Here is a 17744-nt window from a genome sequence, read left to right as displayed (position 1 = left end):
AGGCTCCCGGCTGAGCCAAGAGCCCGACGTGGGGCTCAATCCCAAGACCCTGGGATCATGACCCGAGCCGAAGGCAGAGGCTTTAACCCACTGAGCCACCCAGGCGCCCCAAGAGGTTGACTTCTTAAGTTTCATTTTAATAGAAAGTCCATGATACACATACCTATAATATCAATCAAAATCAGAATATAGTCTTTAGTTCCTGAAAGCTTCATTTAGCTTTCCTTGGAGAGAGTGTAGTTTAAACCATCATTCATTCTTTCTAATCCTCACACTTATAATTGTGAAGTTTACCATTACATTTGACACATACCTGATTTTTTTATGCTGAATCTCTGACAAAAATCTCTAGCATACATTTTTTTTTCTCCTGGCATATAGTTTAGACAAATGCATACTGCCATTTAGTCACCACTATAATCACAATATAGAACAGCTCCATTAGCCCCTAAATTCACTTATGTCACCCTTCCATTACCAAGCCTATGGCAACCTTTGATCTGCTTTTAGTTCTCAGAATTGTGATGATTACAGAGTGTTCATGAAAGGGATATACATACTATATTTTGGAAAAAAAATATACATATATGTACATATATATGTGTATATAATATATGTATTTTGAGTTTGCTTTTTCACTTAGAAAAATGAATTTTCAGTTCTTTCAAGTAGTGTATGAATAAATTGCTACTTTTAATTGTTGAGTGGTATTCCATTATGTGAATGCATCACAGATAGTTTATTCACTAGATTAAGATTAAGATGAAAGATATTTGGGTTGTTTCCTTTTTTGACGATTATGAATAAAACCATTATAAATATTTGTATGAATGGATACACTTGCTTTGTTTCCAATTTTAGGGAGAAAGCATTCTATTACTCACCATTAATTTTTATATTAGTTGTATATTTCATTGTAGATGTTCTTTATAATGTTAAGGAAGTTCCCTTCTCTATTTTGCTGAGAGATTTTATCATGAATAGAGGTTGAATTTTTTCAGATATTTTATATCTAACTACTGAGATGTTCATAGAGTTTTCTTTAGTCTGTTGATGTGATGTTTGATAGAGTTTGAAATGTGGAATTAGCTTTACGTTCTCAAAATGATCCCCTTTTGTTCTTAATATATTATATTTTCATATATTGCAGAATTCTATTTGCAATTCTTTTCTTGATAGTTTTTGCATATAAATTCATGAGGGACACTAATTTGTAGTTTTATTTTCTTATAATGTGTTTGTTTTATTTTTATATCAATATAATAGTGGTTTCACAAAACAAATTTGCATAGGATTGGTATAATCTTCTTTAAACATTCTGAACAATTCATAGATGAAGCCATCAGGTCCAGGATTTTTCTTTTCTAAAAGGCTACATCTATGAATTCAATTTCTTTAATAAATACTATTCAAAATTGCGTTCTTCCTCTCTCTTTCCCCTTCTCTTTCTCTATTTTTGGGTGAACACTTTGTCAAGGAATTGAAACATACTATCTAAATTATATGATTTATTGGTATAAGATAGTTCATGATGTTTTCTTATTATCCTTTCATTATCTATGGTATTTTTTATGATATCCCATTTCTTAAACCAGTATTTTGGAGTCAGTCTGGCTAGAGATTAACTATATTAGTTTTAATTTTGTATTATTGATATTTTCTATTATCTTTCTGCTTTTATCTTTATTATTTCTTTCCTCTGTGAATTTGGTTTTAATTTCCTTTCCTTTTTCTGGTTTTTCAAAATGGAAATTTAGATGATTGACTTGAAATCATTCTTCTTTCTAATGTAAATATTTAATACCATAAATTTTACTGTAAGCACTGGATTGTCTATAGCTCACACGTTTTGATATGCTTCATTTTCATTCCATTTGAAATATTGTCTAATTTCCTTTGTAACTTCCTTAAATCCATTCACTATTTAATAGCATCTATTTTAATATCAAATTATTTGGTGACTTTTATGGATATCTTTCTGTTACTGATTTCTAGTATGGTTATCTTATGGTAAATTTATTTACTAATTTTAATCTTGTAATAAACATATTATATCTAGGATATAGCCTTCATTGATGAGTGTTTCAAGTGCACTTGAAAAGAAAGTGTATGCTTCTGTTGTTGGATAGAGTTTTCCATAAATGTCAACTATATCATGCTGGCGAATAATGTTCTTCAGATCCTTAATACCCTTACTACCTTTCTTTCTATGGCAGAATACTAAAATAAGAATGTTAAAGCCTCCAACTGAAATTGTTTGCCTATTTTTTCTCGCAGTTATGTGTTTGCTTTATGTATTTGGAGGCTTTATAATTATTAGATTCATAAACATTTATAATAACATTTTTCTGTGTTTATACTTTCATAATTATGTAATATCTTTCTTTATTCATGGTGATATCCCTTGATCTGAAACCTGCTTTTCAAATATTAATATAGGTATTCAGCTTTCCTTTTATTAGTGTTTATTTTTGAAAAAATCATTTTACTTTTTCACTTAAATCTGTCTTGATGATTAAAATGGGTTTCTTTTTTTTAAATATTTTATTTATTTATTTGACAGGCAGAGATCACAAGTAGGCAGAGAGGCAGGTGGGGGGGGCGGGGGGGGAAGCAGGCCCCCCGCTGAGCAGAGAGCCTGATAAGGCGCTCGATCCCAGGACTCTGGGATCACGACCCAAGCTGAAGGCAGAGGTTTCAACCAACTGAGCCACGCAGGCTCCCCTAAAATGGCTTTCATGTAGACAACACATAATTGGGTATTGTCTGTCTTCAACTTTTTTTTTTAAGATTTTGTTTATTTGACAGACAGAGAGAGATCACAAGTAGGCAGAAAGGCATATTTTTTATACCAGATAATTAATTCATCTATCTTCATTTTACTTGACCCTTTCCTCTGTGACTTCAGTTTTGCTATTGGGATCATCTAATTTGTTTTCAAATATTGTACTTTTTAGTACATTTGGGTTTCTGATGAGAACTTCTATCTTTCCTTTTTTTTTTTTCAAGTGTGTTTTCCTTTACCACAAGAAGTTAGTTCTAATATTTACTTTATCATTTTTGATAAATGTTCATATAAATGTTGACATCTGTTGATTGTCTTTCATTGTAGTTTGGTTAAATTTTTCATGTTCTTTGCTGAATAATTTTGAATCGCAACTTTAAATAATGTGGTGCATAGTCTCTACTTTTTATTTTATTCTTTTTTTTTAAAGGAATTTATTTATTTATTTGACAGAGAGATAACAAGTAGGCAGAGACAGGCAGAGAGAGAGGCGGAAGCAGGCTCCCTGCTGAGCAGAGAGCCCGAATGTGGGGCTCGATTCCAAGACCTTGGGATCATGACCTGAACCGAAGGCAGAGGCTTTAATCCACTGAACCACCCAGGCGCCCCCTTTTTATTTTATTCTTATTATAAATTATATATAACTTTGTAACTTATTTTTATTATAAATCAATGGAAAAAAGTTATTTTTATTGTTATAATTGGCGGTATTTTACAAGCAATCAGTATGGTTAGTATTAGACCATAATATTTGCATCATCTTATATATGTGTTGTTTCGAATCTCAATTTTCAAAGACTTTATTATGATACTTTGAGTTTCTTGTGCATGCTCTTTCATGATTTAATCTTAGATGTGATTAATGGCTTAAATTCAATTTATATCTCAAAATCTCTGGTATGCTGATCTGTGTCTTCCCTGCCACATGCACAGCCCAGGGGTATGCCTTGGTCTTAGGAAGATTCTTGCACATAATCACAAGATCCCTTTCTTTTCTCTTCTCTACTATAATTCCCATACTCTCTTATTTGCAGAGTTCAGTTTTTGGAGTTCTTTTGACCGACCATAAAGCCAAGATTTCTATTAGAGACTTAATCATCTACCTCCTTGCTTTGCTGTGCAGCTCTTAGACTTAGGACTGTTCATGCAAAGCCACAAGACAAAGTAGAAAAATATATACAAAAAATAATGAAATGCCCTTCCTGGGCATTTTCCTTAAGTTTTCATTTTCTTTTCCATTCTATTTATTTTTTCAAAGTTCTTAAGTGATTGCTTCCTTTTATTTGTTCAAAGTTGTTAGGTTGTTGCTTTCTGTAATTAGTTGTAATCAGTGGGAGGGATAGGCAGTAGTGAGTTTAGTTCACCATAATGAAGCATACCAGAGTTATTAATTTTTATGTAGTCAAATATGCCTGTTGTTTTATTCATGCCTTTTGGGCTTCCTATTGCTTAAGAAGTCCTTAAAACACCCATAATCCAGGTCACTCTTTTTTTTAAGTATGTTAAAGTAGTTACTAGATTAGACTAATATACATGAAATTTCACCTAGTTCAAAAAATGCTTATGCATTATATATACATTGGTTTTCAGGAATAGTCTAGAAATGCATTTATATGGATAACTGAATATATAACCATTTTGAATTATTATTATTATTTTTAAAATATTATATTTACTTATTTTGACAGAGAGAGAGATCACAAGTAGGCAGAGAGGCAGGCAGAGAGAGATAGGAAGCAGGCTCCCGCTGGTGGAGAGCCCGATGCCGGGCTCAATCTCAGGACCCTGAGATCATGACCTGAGCTGAAAGCAGAGGCTTACCCACTGAGACACCCAGGTGTCCCCATTTTGAATTATTTTATTGATATGAAAACCATAGTGTTCAAGAAATAGACTTCAATGTTTTTGTCATAATATAAAGTATGTGTGTATATAAAATGGATATTTCAGAGAATTTTAAAATAAATAACTAGTTCCAAAGTTTTCTTTATTTTCTCTCCTATTTATAATTGAAGTATCCATAATGCATCCCTTTTTTTTTAATGTATGTTACATAATTCAGTTAGATTCATAATTTTAGGAAAGAGTTAATAATCATCTTAAAATATCTTTGACATCTTTAGGTGTCATAATTCTATAAGTCCACATGGTAATTACATAATTACAAGCTGTCAGTGTATGATTGCTGATACTTGTAATATTTTGTAATTACATAATTTGGCATGATTACAATTATAAAAAGAGTACACGGTAATTGACTAAAATTACTTTTTGGTTTTTCAGAAACACAAAACTGTGTTCTAAATTAAGACAAGAAACAAAATGTGTAATTCCATCTACACAGGCAATAGAAGAGAATTCGTATCGATAACACATTATTCCTCAAAATGTGGGAAAATTAAATTTTTGCCTTTGTATAATATCTGTCAGTTAGCATTATGTTATATTTACCTGAGCCTAAGTGTAGTGAAATGTGTAAACTATGATTATTCAACCTTATGTTTTATGGAAACAAGACTGTTAACTGTTTTGAGTTTTTTCACCAATTTGGTATTATTCATCATCTTAGAAACACAAGTGACCCAAAAAGAAAAAAAAAAAAAAAGATAAAGGTAACATTACCATTCATATTTCCCTTTTTTTCCGCCATGAAATCTAGGTTTAATAATAAAAGAAATGAGCTTTTCTATATAAATCTTACTTAAACTTGGCCGTCTAATGTTTGATAAAGGGGTCGGTATGCTCTTTAAATAATACAAATTAACTCTGCTCGGCAGGGAGCCTACTTCCTCCCTCTCTCTGCATGCTTGTGATCTCTCTCTCTGTTGAGTAAATAAATAAATAAAATATTAAAAAAAAGGTATGTTGTATGCAAAGGTAATTACATGATTATGACATGCAGATTTATATATAACAAGCATAACAAAAATTATTGGATTCTCTAAAATATTATTCACTCCTCTTTAAACAAACAAAAAATTATAGCATATAAATTTCATAGAATTTTGTAAGTTTTTAAGTCAAATCATGATTATTAGTGTGTTTTTTTTCCTTTAAAATTTAATGCAGCCAGTAGGACTAAACCTTTCCACAAACCTCTCCTTACCATCACATTTGTAGATACCTTAAAAGAAGACATAAATCTGATATTTGTTGAGAATTTACTCTGTATTGGATACTGCATCTAGTACTCTGCATTTCTTATCCCCGTAACAATAATTCTCATCATCTCCCCATTACACTTCCATTCTCTGACACATCGCCTAAAGTACTAGTCAAGATTCTAGATGTATTTTTCATTGAAAGAAATTGAAGACATTTATACAGCATTAATAGATATCTAATAAATTATTTATTTAAGATTTTAAATTTATTTATTTGACAGACAGAGATCACAAGTAGGCAGAGAGGCAGGCAGAGAGAGAGAGAGGAGGAAGCAGGCTCCCTGCCCAGCAGAGAGCCCGATGCCGGGTTCTATCCCAGGACCCTGGGATCATGACCTGAGCCGAAGGCAGAGGCCTTAACCCACTGAGCCACCAGGTGCCCCTAATAAATTATTTTTAATTAACATCACTATTTACTTATTTTTGTTGGTTCAGCCTAATTTTTTAAAATGTTACCCACTTTCCAAGAATATATCTGCTATGGTCTGAATGTCTGTGTAATCCCCCAAACTCATATTGAAATCCTAATTACCATGATGCCTGGGTGGCTCAGTCAGATAAGCGGCTGGCTGCCTTGGCTTAGGTCATGATCTCAAGGTACTGGGATCAAGTCCCACATTGGGCTCCCTGTTAGCAACGAGTCTGCTTCTCCCTTTCCTTCTGTCCCTCTCCAAGCTTGTACATCCTCTCTCTCTCAAATAAGTAAATAAAATCTAAAGAAAAAAAAAGAAATCCTAATTACAAAGATGATAGTAGGTGATTAGGTTATGAAGGTGGAAGAGCCCTTATGAGTAGGATTAGTGGCTCATAAAGAAGACTGCACAGGGGGTGCCTGGGTGGCTCAGTCCTTAAGCATCAGCCTTTGGCTCAGGTCATGCTCCTAGAGTCCTGGGATCAAGCCCTTCACTGGGTTCCCTGCTCAGTGGGAAGCCTGCTTCTCCCTCTCCTACTCCCCCTGCTTGTGTTCCCTCTCTCTTTGTCTCTCTCTCTGTCAAATAAATAAATAAAATCTTTCAAAAAAAATATTTAAAAAAAGAAGACTGCACAGAACTCCTTTGCTCTTTTTCTGTGATGCTACAATGAAAAGTCTGGAACCTGAGGAGGGTCTTTACCCAACGATTCAGGTACCCTGACCTTGGATCTCCAATCTCCAGAATGTGGGAAATTTCTATTGATTATAAACCACACAGTCTATGTTTCTTCATTGTAGCAGTCCAAATGGACCAAGATGATATTCTTACCTCCTTTAATCTATTTTTAAAAATAGTTTAATATATACAAATGACCACAATGAATGGAACTGGAGTATCTTTGTTTTTAATAAATATTAGATACACACAACACTCAGTTTACCTGAATATAGCACAATTTTTCTATTTTATAAACAGTTTTTTTTTTAATATGTCTGTTAAAGTCAATCACAAAGAAGTGGTTTGGTTTGGTTTGTAAGCTTTAATAGGTCTGTGCCTAGATTCACTTCCTTATCGGAACAATGGATTTAATTGTAAGGTCTGTAAGTAAGTTAAGTAAGTGATCATCTTACAGAGAGACTAGAAAATTGGTCAAAGAAAGTAGTCATGACCTTATAATCATTTAAAATTGCTCACCTATTCTTTTAAATATTCATTTTAGCCATGAAAAGCACCTTTTAAATTCCGTACTCCTGAAGGAAAATTATCAAATATTGCTAGGAAAAAAAAATACATATTTAAACTATGAGCCAAAGATCAAATTTTTAGCTCATGAATACATAACAACAACAAAAAGGACACTATAATGAGACATCTTAATGTTTTAAGTTGAAAGGTAGTCAAGAATAGGAACTAACATAAAATATACTTCTCTTTCTTAAATTTAAAATTTGTGGTATTTAAAATGAATGGTCTTTTGACCTCCAAATTGTTTTACACTATGGCTAGTATAGCTATTTCTAAAGTTTTCAGTGTTAACTTTAAAGATAACAATTAAGTTGATGATTTATAATATTAACAAATGACAGATAATGGAATTTTAAATATCATTTGTGTTTCCCTCTAAGGATTATCATTCCATTGAAAACAGGAAAAGAAATATTCCTTTTAGTGAATTAATTTAAAAAGAGTATTACAGCTGAATATGCCAAGTTACTCATCTGACCTGAAAATACTATATTCTGGAATATTTTGGAATACGAGATTTCTAAAATGTTCCAGGAACCCTGAAGGAATTTTGCAGAAGGGAAATGGTGAATAAAGACTAAAGTTATACCTATGTGGCTCGTATTTTCAAAAAAGATTTTCTGATGTTTAAAAATGAAATTGAGACTTTTGTTTCAGAAACACAGAATAGATGTAATTTTTTCTATTTCTTTGCTAAGTGCGATTAAAAACCCTGGACATTACATATTAAATAAACATAAGAAGAAAGAAATTTAAGTAAAAAAAGAAAAAAAGACCTCTTAAGAGTATCAGGAACTGAGGAATAACATGGTGATAAGTTTCATATGTATGTGTGTGTCTTTCTTCTTTTTCATATATCCCAGACTTGGAGCTGAAGAAGCTAGCAACCTAGAAACATCTACAAGCATAAACAAAATAAACACCAACAAAATGGCTCTTTCTTTAGAAAAAGGACCAGGAAAGGGACAGCTTAGCAAGGCCTTTAGAAAATAATTACTTTAAATCAGGTAAACTCTGCAGGAAAACTTCCTCTACTCAACAACATCAACAAAAACTAGGCGGGAAGCCTAGATATCCACTCTTATAAGACTGTAATGAAATGTCCTAACACCTCACAGGTATAGTTTTAGTTAAGACCTAGTAAGAAGCCAGGACTTTCATCTCCATCAGTTGGCAACAAGGCCCCATCCACGGTATCTCTGGAAACCATGAAGGGAGCTTGATTCCCTGGACTTTCACCATTCCCCAGCAGTCATGAGGATAACAGCATTACAATGTCACTGGAGACTACATGGAGAACCAGAACCCTAATTTCTATCCAGCAGTAATCAAGAGCCCCACACCTAGGAATCAGGTAGGCCAAGTGGGAAACCAAAACTCCTATGTCTATCTTGCAGCAATGATGTGACATTCCCCCTTCTCCTAATGCAGTGATATCAGTAAAAGTGAGCTAAAAGAAGGTTTAATTAAGATCTAGAGTCCCATAACATAATACACAAATGTCTGTTTTAGTAAAAAAATCACTGCTGTACCAAGAGCCAAGGAGTCTCAAAGTCAATTCAAAATATCAAACAATAGATGACAGAGATGTTGGAGTTATCTGACAGACATTTTAAAATGGTTATAATAAAAATGCTTCAACAAATAATTACGAATACATTAAAAACAAACAAGAAATTTGGCAATGCATCAGACAGGCTCAGAAAGGAAAGAGAAGATACAAAGTAGAATCAAATGGAAATTTTGGAACCAAAAAATATGAGAGAAATAAAAAGTTTGGTAAATAGATTCAATAGCAGTATATAGGCAATAGTTGAAGAATAAGTAAACTGGCAGACAAAAAATTAACATTATCCAATGTGAATGACAAAGAGACAACAAACTAGAAACAAGATGAACAAGACCTATGAGATTATAACAAATAATATGATATTTGCTTTACTGAAGTCACGGAAGGAGGGGGAAAAAAGAGGATAAAGTTGAAAAAGTACTCAAAGAAATAATGAATGAAATTTCCCATATTTATCAAGAGACTAACCTAGTACAACCCTCTGGGGTGATACCTGGGGGATGATATGTAATATTGTGAGAGTAATTCAAGAAGTGATTGAATCTCAAACCCATAATCCACATCAAGACACCTCATAAGTGACTATCTGGAATTAAAGACCAGGAAAAGTACTGAAAGAAGCCAGTTGAAAATGATATATACAAAGAAGAAAACAATTTGAATGACAGTGACTTCTTGTTAGAAACCACGGAGACCAGAAGAAACTGGCATCATATTTTCCAACTGCTTAATGAAGAGAAATGTCAGTTCAGAAACATATAGCTAATAAAAATATCTTTCTGGAATGAAGGGGAAAAACAAATATTTTCAGAAAGAGAAAATAAAGAGAATTTGTCACCAATTGAATTACCCCAAAAGAAAAGAAATAATAAAGGAAGGAATCTTGGAATATCAGGAAAGTAGAAAGAACATGGTAAACCTCTTGAGATTTATAAATTATATTTAATAATTGAAACAAAACTATAGTATTGTCTAAAATGGTTCTAAATGTATGCAGGAGAAATATTTGACAATTGTATTTTAAACTAGCAAAGATAAATGTATGCAAAAAGCAGTAACATTTTTATACCTAACTTGAATTGAAACATAACAGTTCGCTATAACAAATACTGCATATATAACACAATATCTAGAACAACCAATAACATAGCTATATAAACAAATGGATTAAAAATACTATAGATAAATAAAAACAAAATTCTAAGAATTGTTCAAGTAACCCACAGGAAAGTAGAAAAAAATAACAGAGAATAAAAATAAAAAGAAAGCACGGAGTACAAAAAATAAATTAGAATATTTTAGTCTTAATATATTATATTATAATAGATAACAAAAGATATAAATAAATTACTCAAAATGTAAAGATTAGCAGAGTATATTAAAAATATGACTCAAGTCTATGTTGTCTATTAAAAAACTCACTTCAAATATATCGATATAAAAATATGTAACAATATAGACAGTTTGAAAGTAAAAGGATGTAAAAAGGTATGTCAAGTAAACATTAATTAAGTGAAAACAGAAGTATCTATATTAATATCATATGAAGCAGAATTCAGAGTAAAGAATATTACCAGAGAGATATATTACATATAAAAAATGATATATCAGGAAAATCTGAATAGACATTTCTCCAAAGAAGACCTGCAAATGTCCAATAGGTACATGAAAAGGTGCTCGAAATCATTAATCATCAGGGTGCAAATGCAAATAATAGCCACAATGGGAATATTATCTCACAATTGTTAGGATGGCTATTATCAAAAAGACAAGAGGGCATCTGGATGGTATAGTAGGTTAAGCATCCAACTCTGTTTTGACTCTGGTCCTGATCTCAGGGTCTTGAGACTGAACCCTGCATCAGCTCTACACTCTCTGCTTAAATTTCTCTCTTCCTCTATCTCTGCTCCTTTCCCTGCTCTCACTCTCTCTCTTTCAAATAAATAATTATTTTCTAAAATATTGTATTCATTTATTTGACTGAGAGAGAGGGCAAGCAGGGAAAGCAGCAGGGGAGGAGGAAGAAGCAGGCTCCTCACTGAGCAGGGAGCCCAACACAGGGCTTGATCCAACAATCCTGAGATCATGACCTAAGCCGAAAGCAGACACCTAAGCAACCGAGCCACCTAGCACCCCAATAAATAAATCTTAGGAAAAAACAAACAAACAGGAAATAACAAGTGTTGGTGAGGGTGTGGAGGTAAGGGAATCATTTTACCCTGGTGGTAGGAATGTAAATCAAGATAGCATTATAAAAAACAATATGTAGTTTCCTCGAGAGATTAAAAATGGAACTACCATATGATCTAGCGATCCCACAACTGGGTATATATCCAAAGGAAATAAAACCACTATCTCAACAGATAACTGCACTATTATTTTCTTTGCAACATTATTTACAATAGCCTAGATACGGAAAAAAAAAAAACAAACACTAAATTTCTGTCAACATTAAGTGAATAAAGAAAATGTGGCATATATATACAATGGAATATTATCAACTATAAGGAAGAAATTCCTGCCGTTTGTGATAATATGGAGGAGCTTGACAGACATCATGTCTAATGAAATAAAATCAACAAAGAAAGACAAATACTGATCTCATTTGTATATAGACTTTACAAAGTTGAACTCCTAGAAGTAGGCACTAGAGTGGTGGTTACCAGGGCTAAAGGGTGGGGAAATGAAAAGATGTTAGTCAAAGGATACAGACTTTCCTTTCTAATATGAATAAGTTCTGAGGATCTAGTGTATTACAGAATGACCATAGTTAAATACTGTATTGTACACTTGACATTTATTTAAAAAAATAGATCTTAAATTTTCTCACCAATTTGAGAGATTGGGGTGATAACTATGTGTGGAGACCAATGTGTTAGCTTGTTTGTGGTAATCATTTCACAATGTATACATATATCAACATTTAAAATGTATGCAATTTTTGTCAATTAAACCTCAGTAAGGCTGCACATAAACCTAACGTGAACACACTAAAATATAGTTACAAATTATGCAAAACAAAATAACTGTCAGAATGAAGAAGAAAAATTGACAAATTCACTACAGTTAAGAGAATTTAGCACTCCCCCTATCCCCTCCAAACAATGATGGAACAACTTGACAGAAAATGAAGGAATACAGAATAGCTCAATAACTCCATGAACCAAGAGGACCTAATCAACTCTTGGGAAAATCTCCAAAGACTTGACAAATAAACAACAAAGTTCTAAATAAAGTACAACTGAAACACAAACTGTCTGTGAAATACATATATATAAACACACACATTTGAATGGAAATAATATATCAAATTTGTAGGACACAGCTAAAACACAGAGGGTGGTTTATAGTATTAAATGTGTGTATTAGAAAACATAATAGTGCTGGGGCTCTTGGGTGGTTCAGTCATTTAAGCATCTGCCTTCAGCTCAGGTCATGATACCAGGGTCCTGGGATCCAGCCCCTTGCTCGGTGGGAAGCCTGCTTCTCTTTTTCCCTCCCCACCCCACAGCCACTCCTGCTTTTTCTTGCTCTCTCTCTCTCAAATAAATAAATAAAATCTTAAAAAACAAAAGAAAACATGAAAGGTGTTAAATTAGTAATTCAAACTTTCACCTCAAGAATCTAGAAAAGGAAGAGCCAATAAATCCAAAGCAAGGAGACAAAGGAAGTAATAAAGATAAAAACAGAAATCAATGAAACTAAACAGGAAAACAACAGAGAATATCAAGTAAACAAAGAAATAATGAGTCCTAAATGAAAGGTAAAGGAAATTTGCAAATTTACAATTAGACGGACAAGGTAAGAAAGAGAGAATACACAAATTACCAATTATGAGGAATGACATAGGGCTTGCTACTTCCTTGGACACATTAAAAGAATATTTAGGGAATACCAAAAACAGTTCTGCATACACAAATTGATAACTTTCATGAAATAGACAAATTACTAGAATGGCAACAGCAAAAAACAACCTACCACACCTCACCTAATATGAACTGGACCATTTGAATAACTCTCTAACAATTAAGGAAATTCAGTTCATAAGTTTAAAGTATCCAAAAGAGAAATCTGTAGATTTAGTTGATTTTGCTGGAGAATTTCACCAAATGTTTAGACTTAACACCAGTTTATACAATCTCTTCTGGGAAGTAGGAGAGAAGAGATAACTTCTCAGTTCATTTTCTAAAGCTATTATTACATCAAAACCAAATAAAACCAGTTTAAAAAAAAATGAAAGAAAACCACTGATCAATACTCCTAAAGAATAGAAACAAAAATTCCTACAAAAAATTAGCAGATAAAATTCAGTGGCATATAAAAATAATTATACAATATGAAGAAATGTGGTTTATTCCAGAAATGCAAGAAAGATGGCTCAATATTCAAAACTCAATCAGTACAAGCCACATCTACCATGTTAACAGGCTAAAGAAGAAAAATCACATGATCTAATCAATTGATGTACAAAAAAATTACACAATTCATTGTCTATTTATGATAAAATATCTCAGAAAAACAGTAATAGAGGAGACTTTAAAATATACAACATAACACCTAATTATTAAATACTAAATGCTTTCTGCCTAATATCAAGAACAAAGCAAAAATTATTCTTTCACCCTTTTTATTTAATATAGTCCTAGAAGTTACAGGAGTGTAATGCAGCAGGAAAGAGAAATAAAAATAAAAATAAAATAATAATAATAATACCATACAGGTCTGAATAAAAGTAATAAAACTGTCTCTGCAGATAGCAGGATGCCTGTGTAGAAAACCTCAAAGAGGGATGCCTGGATGGCTCAGCCCATTAAGCATTTGCCTTAGGCTCAGGTCGTGATTGGGCTCCTAACTCAGTGGAGAGCATGCTTCTCCCTCTGCCTTCCTCTCCCCCTTGCTTTCTCTCTCTCTGACAAATAAATAAAATCTTAGGGAAAAAAAACACCCAAACAGACAAACAAACCAAACTCTCAAGTAATACATGAAAACAAATAAAACAACATAAAAACCCTCTTAGAATTATTAATGATTTTAGCAACTTCAAATGGTATAATAACATGGATGGAGCTAGAGAGTATAATGCTAAGTAGAATAAGCTGGTCAGACAAAGACAAATACCATATGATTTCATTCATATATGGAATATAAGAAACAAAACAAATGAACAAAGAGAAAAAAAGAAACAAATCAAAAAATATAGTCTTAACTACAGAGAACAAACAGATGGTTATCAGAGGGGAGGTGGGTAGGAAAGATGGGTGAAATAGGTGAAGAGGATTAAGAGTACACTTACCTTGATGAGCAGTGAGTAATGTATGGAATTGTTGAATCACATATTGTAAACCTGAAACTAATGCACTGTATGTTAACTACACTGAAATTTAAAAAAAAAAAATGACTGATGCAAAATAAATATGCAAAAGACAATTGTATTTCCATATATCACTAATAAACATGTGGATATCAAAATTACAAATTCAGTGCCATTCATAATCTCTCTAAAAAATGAAACAATTCAATAAAAATTTAATAAAGCATGTGCAAGACTCATTTTTTGAAAACTATGTAACACTTATGAAAGAACTGAAATAACATCTAAATAAATGGAGAGATATACTGTGTTCATACATTGGAGAGCTATTTTGAAATTTTAAAGATACAGTTCTTCACAAATTGATATGCAGATTGAATGCAACATATATCAAAATCTCAGCAAGACTATTTGTAGATACAGATAAGATTACTCTAAAATATTTGTAGATACAGACGAGATTACTCTAAAATATAGAATATCAATGAAACCTGAATTGCTAAAAAAATTTTGAAACAAAACAAAACTACAAGGTAGAAGGGCACAGTTTATGCAATTTCAAGGCAAATTGTAAAGTTATAGTAATTAATACTGTGTGGTATTGGGGCACCTGGGTGGCTCAGTGGGTTAAGGCCTCTGCCTTTGGCTCGGGTCATGATCCTAGGTCATGGGACTGAGACCCGAATTTGGGCTCTGCTTGGCAGGGAGACTGCTTCCTCCTCTCTCTCTGCCTGCCTCTCTGCCTACTTGTGATCTCTGTCAAATAAATAAACAGAATCTTAAAAAAAAAAAAAATACTCTGTGGTATTGATGAAGGTATGTATGCACAGGTCAGTGGAACAGAATAAAGGAATCAGAAATAGACTCATGCAAATATGCCCCACTCTTTTTTGCAAAGATGTAAATCCTATTCAATGGAGTAAAGGTGGTGTTTTTCAACAAATAACGCTGAAACAATTAGCCATCCATAAACAAACAAACAAAAATATCTTTGATATATGTTTCAGATTTTTATCCTAAATATCTCACATTTCATCTATAGTTAGGTCATTAGACATTAAATCATGATCCAACAAAGAAAAATATTGATAATTGAGCTTCATCAAAATTTAAAACTTTTGTTCTATGAAAGACTGTTAAGCAAATACAAGGACAAGATAATGTATGGACAGGAAGAAAATATTTATAAACCATATGCCCAAAAAATGACCAGTTTATATAAAATGTAAAGGACTCTCAGAACTAAAGAATAAAAAAAAAATCAACTAGAAGATGGGAAATTACATAAACAGACATTAAAGTGAAAAAAGAATACAGATGGCAAATAAGCACATGAAAATATGTTAAATAACACTATTCATCAGCAAAATGCAAATTTAAACCACAATAAAGTTATCAGTACACACCTATAAAGAATGGATGGCTAAAATAAAAAAAAAATACTGACAAAACCAAATATTGACAAAGGTGTGGATGAAATGGATCACTTTTATTACTGATTGAAATTTAAAATGTTATAGTCACTCTGGAAAACTATTTGATGGTTTTTTTTTTAAAATAAAATTACACATGCATTAACCATACAAACCTACAAATATACTGCTGCACATTAATCCTAGAAAAATGACTTATATTCATATAAAAACACTCATGGATGTTTATAGCAACTTTACTCAAAGTAGACACAAACTGGAAATGATCTAGTTGTCCTTCAATAGGTGAATGATTAAACAAACTGGTGTATCCATACTGTAGAATAATACTCAGCAATAAAATGGAAAGAATGATTGATATTCACAACTTGTACTGATCTGAAGGGAATTATATTGAGTGAAAAAAGTCAATTCCAAAAGGCCACATATTTCACAACTTCATTTATATAACAATATGGAAATGACAAATTATAGAAATGGAAATCATATTTGTGCTAGCCAGGGCTTACTGAAGAGGCAGGAGTAGGAAGAAAAAGGGTGTGGTTGTAAAAAGGCAGTATGGAGAATTCTCATGGTGACAGAAATGTTATGTATCATCACTGTTCATATCTTGTTTGTGATATTGAACTAAAGTTTGTAGGATGTTACCATTTGGGGAAACTGAGTAAAGGGTATAAGTCATCTCTGTATTATTTCATATCAGTATGTGAATCTATATTTTATCACAAAATAAGAAGTGTAGTTTAAAAAAGGGATGCCAGGTAATGTGCTTCTAAACTTGATTTTTATCCTAGGCAGATTATAGATTTACTTATTAAAAAGCAAGTCTAGGGGCACCTGGGTGGCTCAGTGGGTTAAAGCCTCGGCCTTCGGCTCGGGTCATGATCCTAGGATCCTGGGATCGAGCCCTGCGTTGGGCTCTCTGCTCAGCGGGGAGCCTGCTTCCTCCTCTCTCTGCCTGTCTCTCTGACTGCTTGTGATCTCTGTCAAATAAATAAATAAAAATCTTAAAAAAAAAAAACAAAAAACCAGCAAGCCTATGATAAATTAGAAGAAAAATATGATACATAATATATATTCCATTTCATAGGCTCTTTCTCTCTAAATATATATATCCAGTATTCTTGCCAACATGTTTAAGTACTGAGAAATCTCTGATTCATATTAAATACTGTGTTTTTCCAACAACATTAATGTGAACATTTTATGCTTCTCAGATCAACAATTTCTTCTTAGTGACATTCTCATTCCTGCTGACTTCATTTTAGTTTCTTCTTTTCCTTTTCATGAATCATGGCCATATCCTATTGTTGATGAATTAAAGGTTCTGACATTTGAATTTGTAAATGACTCATGTTATTATATCTTTAATATCAATTCAATCTTATATTATTAAATGCTTACATATTTTAAATTTTATTATGTAAATAATGCATGTGCATATAAAAATACAAATTCAAATAATACCTGAGTATTTTTTAAGTTTTTATTTAAATTCCAGTTAGTTAACATACAGTGTAATATTAGTTTCAGGTGTACAATATAGTGATTCAACACTCCCATACAAAACCCAGTGGTAAACACAAGTACACTCCTTCATCCCCTTCACCAATTTAACCCTTTCTCTCTCCCCACTAACCTCTTGAGTATTTGAAATATAAGGTAAAGTTCACCTTACTTTCCTTATTTCTAAGCTCCACAAATAACTAATGAAGAAAAAAAAAAAAAAAAGAAAGTGAAAGAACTAGCCTTACTCAATGCCAACATTTCTTTTAAAATTGCAGTAAAGAGGGTATGCTACTTAGGTAAAGACAGACCAGTCA

The sequence above is a fragment of the Martes martes genome (genome assembly GCF_963455335.1).
Source record: "Martes martes genome assembly, chromosome: 6".
In the NCBI taxonomy this organism is placed as follows: Eukaryota; Metazoa; Chordata; class Mammalia; order Carnivora; family Mustelidae; genus Martes; species Martes martes.
Note: the sequence above shows the minus strand (reverse complement) of the source record.